This window comes from Pipistrellus hanaki (assembly GCF_964339955.1).
Source record: "Pipistrellus hanaki genome assembly, chromosome: 10".
NCBI classification, from domain to species: domain Eukaryota; kingdom Metazoa; phylum Chordata; class Mammalia; order Chiroptera; family Vespertilionidae; genus Pipistrellus; species Pipistrellus hanaki.
The window spans coordinates 22,813,152-22,819,197 of record NC_140512.1 but is presented as its reverse complement, the minus strand read 5'-3'; positions in this window follow the sequence as shown (position 1 = coordinate 22,819,197).

Below are 6,046 nucleotides of genomic sequence, written 5' to 3'. Positions count from 1 at the left end.
ATGACCTCCCGGTTCATAGGTCAATGATCAACCTCTGAATTATGCCAGCCAGGCCAAAAAACCTTTTATAATTAATTTTTTTTCAATTTAGCAAAAATAATAATCAAAGGCTCTTTCCTTTAAATAAAATGGTGCCATCAAATTGCAATACTTAAAAACACAACCAACATTAAAAGCGTACACATGTGTACATGCCATATATTTCTAAGATTTATTTTTCACTTCATCCTGGGTGGTCTTACTATTGTTTTGTACAGTACAGCCAACTGATCCCACGTTCAGGGTTATTGAAAAGCATCATAAATAAAATCCATGTGTGCATTGCTTAAGTACCCAAGGATATTTACAAAAGTTTCAGTAACTGCCATTTTGCTACTAGCAAAAATTACTAATACCTACTATTCGTTGTACAACCACAAATATTTTTGTAATGTTAAGTTCACCTTGAATTTTTCCCTCATGTATGACTGTGAAGGAATGAAATTATTTGTATCACACTCACTGTTGCATGCCAAAGCAACAAATACTATGTTAAACTACCCATTGTCACAGGTATATACATTCTTACCAACCAGAATACCTGTCCTTAAGAAAAGAAAAAAAATACTCTATGCTATTGTTTCAATTAAAATAGTTTATTGATTAGCAGCAGCATGTGGGCCTATTAAAAATCATGTCCAGAAACCCATTTACAACTGATGCACCGGATATTTTATGTCAATGAGATTTCAGAAAGCCAGGACTAACTTAAAGCTCAAGGGAGTTTCCGGCCATGGAGTTTGAAAAGTGCACTTTTCACTTAAGCGATCTGTAAATCATCTTAAAATACTGCTGATGTGCTAATGTGTAACATAGACTCCTACATTTTTGTTGGGGGAAAAGGATAAATTGGGAGCCAGGGGAATGGGAGTTTGGAGGCAATTTGAGGTTCAAGAATGTTTCCAAAGCAGATATGTTAGTTACACTAATTGAGCAGCTTTACGGACAAAATAAAGTCACTACCAAAGATATGGGAGTTTACTGTCCCTGAGCTGTAAAACATAAGCGTTTAATTTTGTACCATTGAATATCAGCTTCTTGATGTGATTTAACACATTTTTTACATTTTTAACATAAAAGGGTAAAACATATATGGAATCTCATATAGCATCCACAGCTATGTCATTAGCCAAAACCCATTGCTAAAAAATTTTAAATCCTAATCTCCATTGATAGCAAATAATCACCCCAGTTCAGGTCTGCATTGGCAAATGTGTGGCTCTGAGATACATTTCTGACAGTTCCCTTGAAGACCAATGAGCCACAGGAGCTGTTTTCTTGGCGAGGTACAGTGAGGAATCCATACTGCTTTACTGGACAATTCCTGTGCTGACCGCAATAGAGTAGTGGACAGTAGCTTGCATCTAATGAGCATTATGTTAAGTGGTGAAAGCTTTAATTAGTCAGAAGGCCTTGAAAATTGTTCAAAAGAACAAGATTTTCCAGAGGGCTCTTCATCCTTTCCACTTTGGGGTTAAAAAAGGACACTGGCAGAGGGTGGAGCAGAAGGATTGGGACCACTTCCAGAGAAGAAGGATGTCGCCCCAAGCCAAAGCGAAAGAGCTACATATGGTTGAGAAGTCAGAGCAGAAACCAGGATGTGAAATTAGAAAGGAAAATGGAAAAGAAGGTAGGAGAGTAACTAAGTTTACCTTCCTTCCTTTGAGAAATCTGAACTTTCCAGTGACGCTGGAAATAAAGTAATTTTAGGGTTTGGATTCATCCCAAAAGGGACATGATTTGTTCAGAGTTGCTTATTTATGTGTGTGTGTGTGTGTGTGTGTGTGTGTGTGTGTGTGTGTGTGTTTGTCTTTACTAATTCAAACACATCCAAACTAACTAACAGACCTCTCTCTATTCAAAATTTGAAACAGGTAACTTATAGAATCCTTTTTTTTTAAGCTACACTTATTTGATGGGTACCTACAGCATTTACATCTCAAGCACCTATATACCTCCTTCATTTTTGCATTCCCTCTTCCATTAATCAATAGAATAGATTATATCACCTCCTTCACTAGAAATATGCACTTCAGTGAGAACAAATCTAACAGCTCCACCTATATCACCAAATTCATAGGCAACTCATTTGGAAAAATAAAATGTGGCATGGCACTTCACGACTATATGTTCCTCTGAGTTCTGTCTCATATCCCTGTTGCAACCCACCTTCAATTCCTACTGCTCTTCTACATTCAACCGGACTCCAAGCCTCTATGCTACATATCTGCACTTATCCCACACTGACTCTGGCACTATTGCTGATATACGTAGAGTCTATCCCAGATGATTCTAATATAGCCAGGCCAGACACCTGTTCCAGGAAACTGCAACCATCCCTGATGCCACTCAATGGTGGCATCTCAATTCCTCTACTACCCAGGTCTTAATACTCCTAACATAATCTAGTTCCCGGTATGTCCCAGTTAACTGAACAATAGAAGCAGTAAATATACACAGATATTTTATTTTCTTAATAATCTTTATTAAGAGTCGTAATTTAAACCCAGATTTCAGTCTTGCAGGAGGTAACCGATCAATAATTCTCTCATCACTGATGTTTCTGTTTCTCTCTCCCTCTCCCTTACTCTCTGTAATTAATGTAATTTTTTTTTAAAAAAAAGAAAAGAAATATATGCTAAGGAATAATTGACACTGGGAAGACCAGAAGACATTGATGTATCTCATTTATTCACTCAAAAATTATTTATCAAGTCCTTACTATGTGCTGGATACAAGAGACAGAAACCTGACTTCTAGGACGTTACAAGCTGTAATTAAGGGTTTATCCTGAAAGATAAAAGAGGAAATAGTGAATATATTAAGAAAACAAGATGTGTATGTATTTTGGCAATTCATAGATCATAAAACTTTAAACAAATCTCAAAAGCAATTCTGGGATAGCTTCCTTTTCTCAGGAAGATCCAGCATTCCTAGCCCATGATATGGAGAAATGGACACATAGTAGAAAGCTTTGATGCTAGAGTTCATGTCTCCTTATAGAGGAGTCGTTTTCTTACTAAATATCACTATATCTAGGATGTATAAAGTTAACATAAACATTTATCCATGGTAATTAAAATATTTATACAAATTCAGTCACATAAAATGTTTTTGTGTAAATATTTTTTTATATTTCTGCTTTTCTGTTTGCCTGCTAGTAGTTTCTATGACTTCATACCTATTAATCCCTCCTTAATAATTGTTTTGTTTTTATGAAGAAAGATCCCAAAAGTTTAGATTACTCATTTCCTTCACATAACTGTAATGTTATGTACAATTTATATTTAGCTAAGTGTGTCCACTTTTTAAAATACACTCCAGGAAGACTTCTATCTTAAGAATGGGTTTGTACTGGGGGAAAGCATCAACAGGCTGTCAACATCTCAAGAAAAAATCTCTCAGTATATGACTATCTGGGGGATTTGCAAAGGCTATTTTCACGTCATAAAATGTCTCAGTCTGAATTTCTTGGCAACTTTTCCTCTTGACATTTTATGTTTCAATTTGAAGACATCTCCATGTGACATTATCTTGAAGAATGTAACATTACAAGAGTCCAGATGAGTCTAGAAACTACAAAAGCTCCATGAATTTAGCCAACCTGCACCTGCCATCTTCCCTGGAGATGCACTCTATATGAATTCCTTACACAGAGTGAAAACCTTTTACAGATCTGACCGCAGTAATTCCCAAGTGTTATGGAGTTGCAAAATCCTTTCATTGTTTGACTTTTTCTCTTCTACCTCCAGGACTTTGGAAAATTTTAAATTCTAATTAACCTAATCTTGTTGGGGGAAAAATATGAAAAAATTAATTAATGAGCACAAAATTATATTGTAAAACTATTAACTCCTCTTTTTAGATCAAGTTTGCATTTCTGGGTAAAGAAATTGCTTCTACATATGATATTGTTGTTATTATTGTTTTTGATATCTTTCTTTTATACCTCTGATTCATATATAATTACTCCAAGGGAACATTTTCTTTCTTTGTTTCTTTCTTTGTTTCTTTGTTTCTTTGTTTCTTTGTTTCTCTCTCTCTCTCTCTCTCTCTCTCTCTCTCTCTCTCTCTCATTTGTTCATTCATTCATTAAATGTTTAATATTGATCATTGTTGTATGTTAAGAATGGTTCGAAGGTGCTTAGTATTTAGTGATGAAAAGCCACAAAATCCCTGTACTAAAGGCTTTTACAATTCAGTGTATGAAGCAGACAATCAACTATTAAACAAGTATCATCTAATGACTCACAATTTCCTTTAGCTCTAAGCAGATTGCTTTGTACAGAGTATGAATTTAATCACTGTTTGCGAAATGAAAGATGTAGCCTGGCTTTGCCCTCTACTAACAAGCTACTTATGTCTTTGTTAAATGAGTTACAACAATAGATATCTACAGGGTTTCTGTTAAGATTTAAATACATAATATATTTACTATGTAATCCACATGCCTTGCATGTAGTAAACGGTGGAAAGTCAGTTTACTTCAGCCCAGTATTATGGACAGTGCATTGTAAGTGTTATTTATGGGAAATAAGGCAAGGAGTCTGTGACATTCGGTAGGTGGTTAGACACAGCTAACTGGGGCTGGCTGCACCTGAAGCATCATGAAGGATGAAATAAAGACACGCTATTCATTTTTTACCTTCAAAGACGGTACCTGACAACTTAGAACTGAAAACAAAGGAAAGGAGTAAAAAGAAGTTTCAGCTAATGATGTGGATCAGCCTGACAAGTAATGATAGCTTTGTAAAATGGAAACTACGTCAGTGTTGGTGTGAAGGCTAAAATGGGTAAGCAGACAGCCCCACAGCTGTGGCTGAAATTATCCTTTCCCATGTGGCTTTAATATATAAACTAAAGTGGTGAAAGTACTCAGAATGGTAGATCTACAATTAAATGCTAAAGATAGTTATATTATTTGAAAGTCCCACTGTTTTCACTGTATCTCTTCCCTCTTACCATTATTAATGATTAAATTTTGATTATAATGTATACCTTAGTTCACTAATTCAATAACTATTGAGAGCATCTAATGTGTTAGCATATGAGTGTGTGCTTTAAACTGGGCTACCACACTGAAATCCTTTAATCTGAAGTAAACTCCTCCCAAAGTTATTATAATATAAATTCTCAGCTGACTGACCCTTACCATTTTTCTACTTAAATGAATGCCTGTTATCCAACCATATAAGAGCTTTCACTTGCAAATGTTGTGCCATAACATAGAATCAAGTGGAAACCATTTAATGGAGAACTGATCCCACTCAGTTTGAATCTCAACATCTGTCCTTCTTCAAATTAAAAGCCTACAGGGGGGAAAATTGACACATAGTAAATCTACAATAGTGTCAGTTGGTAGAACTTAACCAATGTTATTTGAGGCTGTCATGACATGAGTAGAGACAAAGTGTTTGACATGTGTAGATCCCGAATACAAATTGAGTTCATTTACTAAATTCGCCTATTTTTATTAAAAGTGAAGTAGGCGCCATAAATCACAAAATTATAATGCTTCATTGATGGTGAACCAAAATAAACAAGTGAATACATATTCTTGCAAATACTGAATAATTAAACCTGCCCCTCAAAGTATTTATTTAGCCTCCAAGACCTTACTTGTTAGAAGCCACATTATGAGAAAATAGGTTTTCCTTTCTCCACTTCCTCATAAGCTATAGAGAATAAAATCCTGTTGGATAGGAAAAAGGAAATAATATAAAATCCAATGAATAAATAAAACAGATTAATAGAGAGAAATATGAACAATCTATTTATTCAGGAATGTTATTTTAGCAACAGCTCTTCCTGACTCTGTCTCTGAGGTCCCAGTCGAGTTGAATATTATATTTTCTTATTTGGATCGATTCCCCTATTTCTTTGTTCATTGAGAAGGCTAACATTATATGAATTCATCAAATGACTGTGGTTTCAAATGAGCGATATATTTGCAAAAGAACTTTAATTCCTCTACTTTTGAAATGAGTACACTATTACTCTTAATTAC